Below are 14,349 nucleotides of genomic sequence, written 5' to 3'. Positions count from 1 at the left end.
TCTATTGGCCCCTTGGCTGGCCAGATATTTTTTTCAATGTCACCCTTCATACACAAAAGTTTATGATTTATATTAGAAAAAGACAATATGATGGATCATTTCAACATCCACAATCTTTTCCATAAAACTCTCAACATGATCCTCTCTACAAAGCGCTCAATATGATCTTCTCCACCTTGCTCTCAATGAATTCCTAAGATTTTTCACAAAGGTAATTTTTCAAGCTTTCAATCATACCCCTGCATCATGGGAGCAGTGGTAAATGGATGTAGTGATTGGCCATGAGATGAGACTGGAGCAGCAGCGAATGGATGTAGTGATTGGCCATGAGATGATATTGGAGGAGTTAGAGGTGGTGAACTTGACTGCATGCAAATTGGCCTTCAAGGGTAATTTGCTTGTCAATTACAATTTAAAAATTTGTAAAATCGCCAAAATTTAAAAAAAAAAAAAAAAAATTAAAGTGTGAAAACCCATAACTAAATCTGTTTTAAAATTCCAACCCTGCTTGGGGCAACAACTTGGAGCTCATCCTGTTCGGTGCAAGCAGGAGCAACTGTGGGGAACTCGCATGGGGATTAGGATTAGGATGGTGGAGTACAAGCTCGTGTCCTTAATCCATGCCTTGTATTGGATCTGCCTCCGAAAAGATGAGTTCAATGTTGACGGGTTTCTTATTGTTTATTATTAAATTAATTTGTATGATTGCAAAAATCATAAGTTTAAATGATTAAATTCATAACATATTATGAAATATAAGAAGTCTCATTTATTAAAATGATGCGGAAACCAAATAAAAAAACAAACAGCAAAATTTGACAAGATAGACGATTCATTCTAATCCATGTTGTGCGTTGATAGGCTGTGGTGGTCTATGCTAAACATTGGAAAAACTCTTTCACTTCAAAAATGTGGAAAATGTCCATATTATTACACAGCATTTAAGATTATTCTAATTGTTAGAACACACAACCATAAATACTGGGGAGCAACATGGATATTGGTCGCCTTCAAAAATGTCTTCCGCGTAATTATCGAGAACACAAAGCACGTTTGATAAGGCAGCTCAGATCGCGTGGCCTAATGGATAAGGCGCTCGCCTCCGGAGCGGGAGATTGTGGGTTCGAGTCCCACCGTGATCGTCATATTTGCGTTTTTAACCTTGGCCAATTTTTATTTTTTATTTTTTGGTTTCTCCGAAGGTGGCAAAACCTTACTTGTGTTATAATTTTATTTATGTTATTTTATGATTTTTTTTAGAAAAATAAAATAATTTTATTTATGAAAATGATGATATTATTGTTTTGTATATATATTGGAAAATGTATTTTAAATATTTTTAAATTATAATATGTAAAAAAAAGCATATACAAGGATATAATAAAATACATCTTACAAATTAATTTTTTTTTTTTTTTTTGTTTCTCCGAAGGTGGCAAAACCTTACTTGTGTTATAATTTTATTTATGTTATTTTATGATTTTTTTAGAAAAATAAAATAATTTTATTTATGAAAATGATGATATTACATTTTGTATATATATTGGAAAATGTATTTTAAATATTTTTAAATTATAATATGTAAAAAAGAGCATATACAAGGATATAATAAAATACATCTTACAAATTATAAATAGATTGAATTTTATATAGGAATGTATATAAGACAAAGAAAACTAATGATAAAAGCCATTTAATATTTGAACATTTACAAACCTAGAAACATGACTAAGAAAAGAGAAAAATCCCAAAAACTTCCGCCTTTGAGAAAATAGATATAAAAGTTCTAAAAATATAATATGAAAGTATATATGAAACATAACAACAACAACAAAAATAAAGCTACCTCTAAACTGAATGAGGAAAGCAAAACTGCATAGGGCTCAAAAACATGTTAGCTTATTGACATACACTTAAAAACATTATAATGCTTATTGCATTGATATTGAGGCAAGGGATATTTAAGTATGAATTTACAATTGGGAAAGTATAATAAATTCTTTTCTTCTTAAGTATAAGGTAAAATTATGTTTAATTGGATAATTACAATTCTATTGATTTTAAAGGATAGATACAAGTGTTGAAATAGTTTAAGAAAATGTTATAAGTAGAAGTATAATTAAAGATTTGAAATCATTTTTTTTTCTCAAAGTATAAGGTATAAAGGTATAATTATGTTTAATTAGTTGATTTTAATTTATAAGCATGCATGTTAGCTTAAAAGGAGTTATAGTTTAGTCATTTATGTTTTCCATACAATATTTATTCAGAGGAAGGAAGGTTTTATAAAATTTGTTAAAGATAAGATTTTTTATATTTTCCTTAAAAATAAATTTGGGAGATTTAAAAAAATTATAATTTGAAGAAGAAGAAGCTAAATTATATTATACTTCAAAGTATTGTGAAAGATTTCAATAAATACCTCCAAATATGTCATGAGTTTATTAGAAACACACATTAGCCTTTGCCTTATAAGTTCTTGTAATATCTACTTAGCACCATTAATCTAAAGCTTGAAATTGTGCTATGAAAGTACTCAAAGTTAGAGATTCATCATGTATGTTTGGAACTCATTAGAAATTTATAAAGCCAAATATAATCATAAGAAGGTTCTCAAAGTTGGAGATGCAACAAAAACTTTTGTAGCATATGTTAAAAACTGATTCTAATATTACATACCCCCGATGGGGGTGTTAATGTAGATAGGATGAGGCTTGGGTTATTGTGCCCACTTCCTTCGGGCATTCACACACCCATTTAATGCGAGAGGTACACGACATCCCATTCGCATGCACATGCATGTTGTTAAATCTAAGGAGCGGGCTTCGAGCCATGTTGTGTAGTGTGAAGGAAATTGCAAGAGCCGAGATATATTCCTCGACCTTATGTATAATATCATCTGAGCATAGGGTTGTGGGAGCCCCCCTGACATGTCTTTCTCTGGAGTTTTTTCTGAGTAGGAGGGAGGAACTAAGGTTAACCTCTTGTGGGTATGTGAATGTGGTGCTTTGGGTTCATGCATTTCATTGGTTGACATGGTGGCAGGCTCTTCCTTGCGAGTTGGTGAATTGGGACTATAAGTTCTTGTCTTATGCTTTGACTTTATCACATACTATCAGTAAGCTTGTTGTTTATCCCATACTCTCAGCAAATTTGTTTTCATGGGTGCGTACTTTTTTAGGCCTAGAATGTCTATACTCTAGGTTTGTGAGTCTTCTTCATTTAGTCTTGGGTCTGGGAGTTTATTAGTCGACATTCTCTATGTCATGTCATGGGTAGTCATAGTGTTGTGTGTAGGCATCTATTGTTGAGGGCCGCACTGGCTTCTTGTGGTGTTGGGCTTTGGAAAAGTGGTTGTGTTGTGGTCCTCTGGTTTTAGGATTTTTGTTGGTCTGATGTCATGAGGGGGTATTGTCTTGGTCAAATGGTGGAGGAATTAAAGCCTGTTGTGGAGTTTGTGTCACCCCCTACTTTGCTCAAGTGGTCTGGCTTCCAAATTTTATCATTCCATTTGGGGCTATTATGACGATTTGGTGTGTTGGTGTCCTAACCTAGTTAATAGAGATAGAGTATGGTTTGTTTGTCCTTTTCCAAGTAGGGGTAATCCCCATAAATATTTAAGTCGACCCCTCGATGATTCAAAAATTCCTCCAAGGCAACGTCAAAGAAGCAAAAGGGGTGGAAGGAGTGCTACTCGACCTGGTCAGAGGGGCACAAGATTGTTTGTTCATGAGTCGGTGGCATCCTATTTCAATGCAATCTCGCTTGAAGTGCATATGGAGATGAGAGAATTGGAGGTAAAGGTGGGAGAAGAAAGGAAGTTGTCGTCTAATTTAGAATTGCTTGAGGATTTGGGTGGGTGGGTTACAGACCCGAGACACACAAGAGGCAGAAAGAAACAATTCCTAAATCAGTGGCCCTTCATTGGAAAATGAAGACACTGTTGGACTTAGTTCTCATAGACAAACAAATTGAAAAGTAAAACCTCTTTACATCCCTGGAGGATGTCAAGAGGATTATGAGGAACTTGTGCTTATGTTGAAGGAATTAATGACCACCTAAGGCATGTTGAGAGCCATGTACCTTACGAATCAAAAGGTGGTGACCCCAGTGATCCACCTGGTTCTAGTGCTCGTGCCCTAGCTAATGTGTCCTCGTCTATTGGGGACTAGTGAAGGAGGGCAGTAGCAAGATTGTTACAGGTCTATTTGGGCACATCACTCCCATCATTCAGATCAGTACTTTTAGGGCTCATCAAACCCTAATTCAGTTGCTACATGCCCTAGACAAGTCATCACTTTGAATGCCTCCTTCCCTGAGATTTTCTTGGCCTGAATCCCTCCAGAAATGCCTCCTTGAGGGACCAGCGTAGCCTTGGTCAGTAGTAAGTGTGCTTCAGTTCAGGTAGGCCCATGCCAGGGTGCTTTTCAAAGCACTTAGGCCCACTTTGACCTGCGCTGGGCGAGATTGAGCGAAATCTTCATAGGATTCTGGGAATATTCTTATCTTCTGGAGCATTCTAGAAGATTCCCACACTTATCATCTCCTATGAGCTCGAAATTGGATAGGGAATGAGTTAAGTAACCTCCTATCCTCTCATCCCTTCCTCCATGGAAACTAACTCTAAGTTTGGAAGGCCATTCAATACCCTCATTTATGACCAAACCACCATCATTTTCTTATAAATTGAGCACTCATCTAAGTGATCAGGGGCTGGACTTTGAGAATTTGTAAGGAGATATTGTTGGTGTGAGGTTTGAGATTGTAAGCAAGTATTGTTATGCTACCAAAGTGTTGTGCTTTTGATGTGATGTTGGTTGGAACCCAAGTTGGAAGAGTGGTAATGGACTGACTTCATGGTTGTAATACTTCCTTCTACTTAATAAAGTTGTTTACACCTTTTCCCATATTCTTGTCTTTATGTATGATGATTTAAAGTGCAAACTCTTTCGATTCCATTTGCTTATAGTAGATAGAGATCTTGCTTTGATTGGTTTTGTCCTCTATTTATGATTGCAGGTACTTGTCGAGCGGATTAAGTTCGAGAAGGAGCGACGGGAGCCAAACAAAGGAGACAAAGGGAAAGCTTAAGATAACAAGTAGGTCCCTTGTCTTATTTATCTTCTATAAAAAAAGGATAAACACTTTAAATCTGTTGTTCTAGGTGTAGCTACCCACCTAGGGAAATTGTATTTATTCGTAGATGCAAAATTCCACATAACAAATTGGCGACTCCACTGTGGATTCGATCATCATTCCGTGTAGTTTACATTCATCCTAGTATACCCTAGTAGATTTTAATTGCTTCCATTGATCTTGTTTCAACCTTTTTGAAGTGTTTTTTGGTAAAAATTGTGCTTGAAAGCCACTAGAATGGCCTTTCTGGCACCAACGCAGGCTTGGTCAGGACACAGAGCGTTGCAGAGCACTTTTAGCTTAAGGACAGTTCTCTAAAGCACATTGTCTCCCATTCAGGGCTACGGTGATCCTCTTTAGGTCAAAAATCTCATCTTTGACTTGATTTTTCCCAAATTTCCATCTGTTTAGGCTTGCTGAATGATCAATGATTGTTATCTCTCTGAAATAAATTTGTGTTACCTTTGATAGCCCTAATTTGGCCTTGATTGTTTAGTGTTTCTTAAACTCGTTAAAGCATCAAATAGTGACAAACTTGTCCATCATGACAAGACCGAGTTTCACCTTCGCTAGACTCGTTAAAACATCACATAGCGATGGATTCACTCGAAGGGTGGAATTATACAACAAGAATATGTTATCCTCCTCAAGCTTGATAAAAATAAAGAGGTACTAGTCAGCAATGACTGGGGAAAATGGGAAAATGGGTAAACCACTTTATGGCACCAGGTTGCTCTTGAACATGACACTTTCACTTCATCACTGTGACTATTTGGGTTGGGTTATCTGCTTGATGGTCATCATACCTTGGTCTATCATACCTTCCATTACTTCGGTTTTGGGTCAATGTTTCCAATCCATTCAGTGTCGCCGACATGCTCAAGAGAAGTCACTCAGTCAAAATTCATCCTTTGCAATACTAGTAAACCTTCATTTTCATGACCGCCATTCCTGAACCTTATGTCATCAATCACATTCCGTCTCCAAAAATCATTACACTCGTTTCGTGTCGTTTATGTGGGATACATCAAGGCCCTCCTGCGACGAGTCGCTTCTTGTCAACATTAGCACATTATCCAAGAAGTTGACTTAGAAACACCCTTTCAGTACCTTAGGGCTTTCATACATCAATGGCAAGTTTCTCGCTTCCAAGGATAGGTTGACATCCCTGACCTTCGACCAAAAGACTTTGTATGGTGTTCAACATCAAAACATCTATTCACACCATGCAAAATGTTACCTTGAGAATCATTATCATTATTGGTGATTTCTCTCACGTCCGTTAACGACTTACATCATTGGCTGGTAATCAGACAGTGTCTTCCCATGCTCGACTTCAGATCACATATTCACATGGTTAGACTTGTAATTGAATGAACGATTGAACGAGATAGAAGACCTTGGATCTAGTTTCATCCATCTGGGCTGCGATTTCAGGAAAGTACCAAATCATCCATGCGATGGCTTTACACTAATGGTCATCCCATCATGGGTCTATATCTGTAGATGACTATCTATGTACTTGTAATGAAAGTTTATATGCTAAGCATGGGTATGCCTTCCCTCAGCGATTCATGAAAAATCCAAAATATCATGATATTATGTATTGTAATTGATGCAAGTCACAATCCACTTCGGAACCTCCTCATCACATCGTAAAGCATATCACTCGACATTAACATTTTCGACTTCATACTTTAGGGGGGAATTTTTACAGATATATTTGGGCACATCACTCCCATCATTCAGATTAGTACTTTTAGGGCTCATCACTTTGAATGCCTCCTTCCCTGAGAGTTTCTTGGCCTGAATCCCTCCAGAAATGCCTCCTTGAGGGACCAATGCAGCCTTATTCAGGGGTAAGTGCACTTCAGTGCAGGTAGGCCCATGCCAGGGTGTTTTTCAGAGCACTTAGGCCCACTTTGACCTGTGCTGGGCGAGATTGAGCAAAATCTTCATAGGGTTCTGGGAATATTCTTATCTTCTGGAGCATTCTAGAAGATTCCCACACTTATCATCTCCTATGAGCTCGAAATTGGATAGGTAATGAGTTAAGTAACCTCCTATCCTCTCATCCCTTCCTCCATGGAAACTAACTCTAATTTTGTAAGGCCATTCAATACCCTCATTTATGACCAAACCACCATCATTTTCCTATAAATTGAGCACTCATCTAAGTGATCAGGGGCTGGAATTTGAGAATTTGTAAGGAGATATTGTTGGTATGAGGTTTGATATTGTAAGCAAGTATTGTTATGCTGCCAAAGTGTTGTGCTTTTGATGTGACGTTGGTTGGAACCCAAGCTGGAAGAGTGACAATGGATCGGACTTCATGGTTGTAATTCTTCCTTCTACTTAATAAAATTGTTTACACCTTTTCCCGTATTCTTGTCTTTATGTATGATGATTATATGTGTAAATTCTTTCGATTCCATTTGCTTATAGTAGATAGATCTATTGCTTTGATTGGTTTTTTTCCTCTGTTTATGATTGCAGGTACTTGTCGAGTGGATTAATTTCGAGAAGGAGCGACAAGAGCCAAACAAAGGAGACAAAGGGAAAGTGAAAGATAACAAGTAGGTCCCTTGTCTTATTTACCTTCTATAGAAAAAGGACAAACACTTTAAATCTGTTGTTCTAGGTGTAGCTACCCACCTAGGGAAATTGTATTTATCCGTAGATGCAAAATTCCACATAACAAGGATGGTTTCGGTCAATTCCCCAGATGGCATACTTATTATTCTAGTTTATCCTTGTATAGGCATTTATCTAGGGGGATTACGAAGACATATGGTGTCACGACCCAATTTTGGTGGTGGTTATGTTCTCCCTTGTTCATGAAGCTTATGTTTTTTTACGGGTTCAATGTGCACAATGCATCTTGCAACATTTGGTTTTGGGAGCAAGCTGAGGTTGCTTGTCTATCAATCTGTAGAATGTAATGTATATTTAAACAAGAACATAGAGATACAGTGAAACAAAACTTCAATTAATAAATAATAACTATTGAAAATTATTTACATGTAGAAAAGAAACAAACGAGCTCAAGAGATGGTAGCTTATCTATGAGAAGAGATGTGACAACTACATGTCTTCTGAACTCAATTATAATGAGGCTTTGAGGCCTTTTTATCATGAAGAAACAATGAGAAACCCTAAACATCCAAAAACCTAACCTAGGAGATGAAGCACCAAAAGTTTGTGGGCCCTGATGGGGTTAGTTGGAACGTCAACTTTCCGGGGTTGTAACTTGTCATACGATATTCGTTTGGCACACACAATACCTTGTTAGTAATATCTATTTAAGGATAACAATTTTCAACCATATATGCCATTTCCCCAAAAAATCGTCGTTTAGAGCCTCAAAATAGCTCTGGAAGTTCAAGACCCAAAAAACTGCTAAAAATAGAAAGTATGTTGGAAAATAGGAAACTAAAGGGAAACTATGTTGGGTGTCTAAGTGGAATATGTGGGTAGCGACCAATATTCACCTGGATGATTCCTCCCCCCTTACGAAGTAATGATCCCCATTGCATTAAGTGCCTCCATGAGATGGGGAAACTTCTACTGAACTTGGTCCTTAGTGAGCCACTTGCCTTGGTGTAGGAGTTGGCCAACTTTAATAACCTAATATAGTTGGATCCTATATTGGGGAGCATTCTTAATTTTTGTGTCCATGATATGATCAGTTGTGGCCTATTCATTACAAACTTGGTTGAGCTCTGTTGGTGTTAGCTTTTCAACAATGTTTAATGTGTCCAACAATGGTGGAAAGTATGGCTGAAGGTGGTTCACATTGAATGTTGGGTGCAGAATGAGGAACGAGGGAATACTTAGCTCAAAATAATTATTACCCATATCTTTGGTGATGGTGCAATGCCCATATTAGAGTGGTTGAAGCTTCTGATTGGATTTGATAAGGTGATCCTTTTGCAATTGCAACCAGCTTTGTTGCCCACATGAAACTTATGTGGTACCCGATGTTGACCATGATGTTGTTTGTACTTGACATTGGCTTTATCTAGGATATCATGAACTTGTTGGCGGATGTGTTAGATGCGTTCAATAAACCCGATGGCTTTAATAAATTCGAACTGAACGTGTGTAGATTTTGCTTGTGTAGGCATAAGAATCATTGCAATATCAATGGGACAGAATGGTTGAAATTTCAAGCCCACTTGAAAGGGGTTATGGCCAGTCAAGCTATGGAGAGCTTTGTTATAGTTGGGTTTCACATAGGGAATGCTCTCATACCATGTTCGTGGATTCTTGGAGTTGTACAATGTGTAGCATGTGCATTATCATCTTGTTGACAACCTATGTTTAGCCATCAGTCTTAGGATGGAATGCAATTGACTTGGGGAGTTTAGTTTCCAACAATGGTCACCAAAGGCTTGACCAAAATGCACTTAGGAGCCTACTATCCTGAATTGATATAATGGTTTTTGGAATCCCAAAGTGTACCCACACTCATTCAAAGAAGTGTTTGGTAGTTCCTTCTGTTTTGATACTCTTCTTGCAAGTAGTCAATATAGCCATCTTAGAAAATCTATCAACGACCACAAATAAACAGTCATTACCATGCTTGGTAGAAGGAAGGCTAGACATATAATTCATGGAGATGGATTCCCAAGACTGGGTAGGAGTAGGTAGAGGAGTGTACAAGTCTTTCTTCTTAATGGTTGGCTTGGCAATGCACATGAAATGTAGGATCTAATATATTTTCCAACATTCTGTCAGAGTTTTGGCCAATATAAATACTTCTACAATACTACCATGGTTTTCTCCAAACCAAAGTGTCATGCGACCTGAATGTAGCACACCTCCAAAATAAGCTTGGCACACTCGCTTGAAGGAACACAAAGGTGCCCTACGTAGCATAATAATTCCTCTTAGAGGTGGAAGTTTGGTACTTGCTTTCCATCCATCAACATATGGTATGTGGTGGTGAATTTTAGATCATTTTTGTATAGCTGCGTCCATCTAGAAGTGTCATTCCCACAAGAGTTGAGAATAGTATTCAGTGCCACAACTAGGGGTTGACTTAGGAAATATATAACATTATTGGTGATGCCCTTCTTGTATTTAGTGTTCAAATGGAATTGTTCAAGATATCTAGACCACTTCTGATGGCGATCGTTCAGCAACTTCCCTTGTGTCTGCATAAAATGAAGAGGTCGATGATCCATGTGGATGATTGTCTCTTTCCCCAGAATGTAATGTTTCAACTGTCGGCAAGCATGCACGATCGAGTATATCATTTTATTGTAGGTAGGGTATTTATGAATAGTATCAGAGAGTGTCGCACTACGATAGGCCATGAGATGCCCTTTTTGGGTGAGAACTGCACCAATAGCATAGTTAGAGGCATCTATCTCAATTTAAAATGGTTGTTGTAGGTCTGGAAATGTGAGTAATGGTGTAGAGCAAAGCCAATATTTCAGTTCCACAAATGCCTTCTATTGTACCTCAGACCAAAAAAAAATCTTTTTCTCCACCCTTGGTAACTTGACTCAAAATCCAAGTGATATGAGAGAATCTCAACATGAACCTTCGATAGAAATTTGCAAGGCTCAAAAAGATGTGAAGCTATGTGAGAGTTGTCAAGGCTAGCCAATCTAGAATGACTTGGATCTTTACTAGATTTGTATGCACTCTTTTCTCATCAATTATGTAGCCCATGTATTGGACCTAGTTCATGTCAAAGGAGCATTTCTCAAAGTTTTCTCATATTTTGCGCTACCACAAGGTTTGAAGGACCTGCAAAGTATGTTGCAAGTTCTCTTCATAACTCTTGCTGAAGATGAGGATGTCATCTAGATATACAACCACGAACGAGTTGGCGAAAGGCCACAAGTTGTCATCCATCAACCTCATAAAATTTGTAGGGAAATTTTTCAACTGAATGACATGACCAACCACTTAAAGAGGCTCTCCTTGGATTGGAAGACGATCTTGCATACGTCTGTGGGTTCTATTGGAACTTGGCGATAACCAAACTTTAGATTAATCTTGTTGAAGTACTTGCACACCTTGAGTTGGTATAGGAGCTCATCAATTTGTGGTATCAAGTATCTATTCCTGAGAGTGATCTTTTTTAGTTCTTAATAATCAATGCAAAGTCTCCAGGTCCTATTCTTCTTTTGTACGAGTACAATTGGGCTCCCACAAGGTGAGGAACTTGGTCGAATGTGTGCTTTTTTAAGCAACTCCTGGATCTACCACGTGATTTCCTCATTTGACATAAGAGAGTAGTGGTATACTGACCCATTGGGTAGAGGTGCTGCAGGAGTCATGTCGATCGAATGCTTGACCTGATAGTGCAAGGGTACCCCTGTGGGTGAGGAGAATATGTCCCTGTACTCCTCCATAACCTTAGAAACTTGCTTCTATTACATAGGGGAACCCTTTCTGTGGGCCATGGATGTGGCCATGATATTCCCCTTACTTTGAGAGTGAATCGAAAAGAAAAAAATTTCCTAGTTTGGGAGATGATATTACTGCATTGCTTAGCAGATATCAAAGAAATGGCAGTAGGCGGGGCTACCTCTACTATTTTGTATAGTTTTATGCCCAAAGTAATAATAATAGTGTGAGGTCTGGAATCATACACAACATGACGCTTACGCAACTATGGTTGGCCTAATAAAACATCACATAATTAAAGAGGGGCAACATCCCATAGCACCTCATCCGTGAAGGGCTTGATGATGTAGGGAAGGTGACACTGCTGGCTGTCACAGAGATCTTATCCTTAGTGGAGCCACCTGAAGGTGTATGGTTGTGGGTGTGGTGTCGTCGATAGACCCAATTTCTTAATGACCTATGCTGAGATGAGGTTATTTTGGCTCCCATTGTTGACAATGAAATGTAGTGGAGAACCCTTCGCCCACATTTGCGAGTGGAAGAGATGTTCCTCCTCCTCTGGATCTTTGGGCTCAATATTTTGGACCTTGGTGGTGGCAATGGTGCCACTAGGTTCTACATCAATAATATTCTTCCCCTTGTCTAGTTTTGGCTCAGAGTTGGAACCTGCATCTAACTCCAAATATTTTACCTCGACCACTAGTGATTGGTTGGTGCGACACTCATTAATGTTGTGGGTGGGGCTCTTATGGAACTCACACCAGTTTCTCGTGTCCTTCTTCGTCTTCGTGGTGTTATTCTTTTCTTATGGCTTTGATGGGTTGTCTTGGGTCACTCCACCTTGGCTCTGTCCTTTGTTCTACGGTTTTGAGGTGCTTTTTCCCTACTTTGGATTCAAAAATCCAAAGTCTTACTTCTTCTGTTTAAATTTCTTCTCGATCCTCACTATCGATACACTGCACCAAGTGAGGAGATGTCTACGAACTCCATTTCTACCTAGATGTATTTATGTAAACAATGACATTAATTGAGTATCAGATGCTGCTCATAATCATTGATACCCAACATCATGTGTAGTGTATGGAAAATGTTTGTGAACTCTGACACGTCTTGGTCCCTTTCTTGCCATAGTGTGGTCCGCTTTATGTACTTATCTTCATATCTCCCCATGGGGTAATATTGTTCCTTGAAGAAATCTCGGAAATAATTTCAAGAGGATGCAACTGAAAATAGTGAGGGTTCCTTATCATCCCTCTACTCACATTAATTTTCCCACTTGTCATTAAAATGAGGGGTGGCTTTAAGGAGTGCAAAAGTAATATTTTTCCTATCGAAAAATTATGGACCGAAAAATATCCTTCCAACAAATTTAACCATTTATCTAGGGCGTTTGCGTCTATCTGGCATTTAAATATATGAAATTCAAAGTTAAAGTATACCTTAAAGGGGGCGGGGCCTCTGAAGTGAATGTTGGATGAAGATGCTTCGCCCATTAACACTTGCCGAAGGATCTAGGAAAAGTTATCCATTGTCTCGTTTCTTTGTCGCTCAAGGGTATCTTTGAGTAACATTTTGAAAGGATCTCCTGCTCCCTCATCTTTATTTTCTTCTTCCATTAGAGGTCATCGCAGTCGTTGAGGCTGGTCTTGCAAGGGTTCAACCAATTCAAGTCCCAACACCCTATACCCCGACCTCATTGGGGACATGCACAAAAAAGTAGAGAAAGAGCAGATTGGTCTGATACTGATCATCCATATTTATGAAGGAATGAAATCAAATATAGATTTAAACGATAACATAAAGATACAATGAAACAAAACTTCAATTAATAAATAATAATTGCTGAAAATTGGTTATAGGAAAAAAATAAATAAACTAGCTTAGACAATGATAGCTTATCCGTGAGAAGAAATGTGCCGCCTACATGCCTTCTGTACTTAGTTAAAATGAGGCTCTGAGACCTTTTTATCATGAAGAAACAATGAGAAACCCTAAATATCCAAAAACCTAACCCTAGGAGATGAAGTGCCAAAAGTTTGTGGGCCCCGATGGTGTTAGTTGGAACGTCAACTTTCTAGGGTCGTAACTTTGCATATGATCTTCGTTTGGAACACATAATACCTTGTTAGAAATATCTATCCGAGTTAACAATTTTTGACCCCATAATATATTTCCCAAAAAACTGTCGTCTAAGGCCTCAAAATGGTCCCAGAAGTTCAGGACCCGAAAAACTGCTAAAAATATAAAGTATATTGGAAAAAACATAATTACTGATCAAAAGAGAAAATTACCTAGTACCCGTTTTTTTGAGGTAGCAAAAAATCACCCGATTTTGAAACTTAGTGATTCAGAATACACTTTTTTTTTAGCATATTTTTGGCACTTTAAATTTTCTTATGTATCAAGTATGAACATTTTTTTTAAAATGTTAATGATTTTCATGCTGATTTTGAAAAGTGATGATGCAACATCAACTCCTTTTTGTTGCATGGCTTATTTTTTACACTTTAAATTTTTCAATGAATTAAGTGTGAATATTTTTTTTAAATGTTGATTATTTTACCATTTTTCAAGTTGTCTTATTCATCTTCTTGTTTTTTGTCAAAAGTTGTTTATTTTTTAAGGGCTTTCCAAACATGTGTTTTTTGTTTTTCTTTGCAATTTTTTTTATAAGGAATTTTTTAATTTGTTTTCAAAGTTTAAAAAAAATAATAACATTAATATTTTAAGGTTATGATCTTTTATATATTTATATATCGTTAATTAATACTTCAATAGACATAAAATAATTGTCACTAAAAATTAACATTTTTAAACACTCGATAAAAATTACACATTTTGCATATA

The 14,349-nt window shown here is 37.5% G+C and overlaps 1 non-coding gene across 1 annotated transcript; it reads left to right on the top strand.

Moving 5' to 3' along the window:
* The first annotated feature begins 1,069 nt into the window (after window positions 1–1,069).
* TRNAR-CCG (transfer RNA arginine (anticodon CCG)) lies at window positions 1,070–1,142 on the top strand. The gene has a single exon. It is a non-coding gene; the product is annotated as a tRNA-Arg (tRNA).
* Window positions 1,143–14,349: the final 13,207 nt, after the last annotated feature.

This window comes from Pinus tabuliformis, chromosome 4_2 (genome assembly GCF_031772625.1).
Source record: "Pinus tabuliformis cultivar Carrire ecotype Pingquan chromosome 4_2, CPIR1, whole genome shotgun sequence".
In the NCBI taxonomy this organism is placed as follows: Eukaryota; Viridiplantae; Streptophyta; class Pinopsida; order Pinales; family Pinaceae; genus Pinus; species Pinus tabuliformis.
Note: the sequence above shows the minus strand (reverse complement) of the source record. Positions and strands in the feature narration are given on the sequence as shown.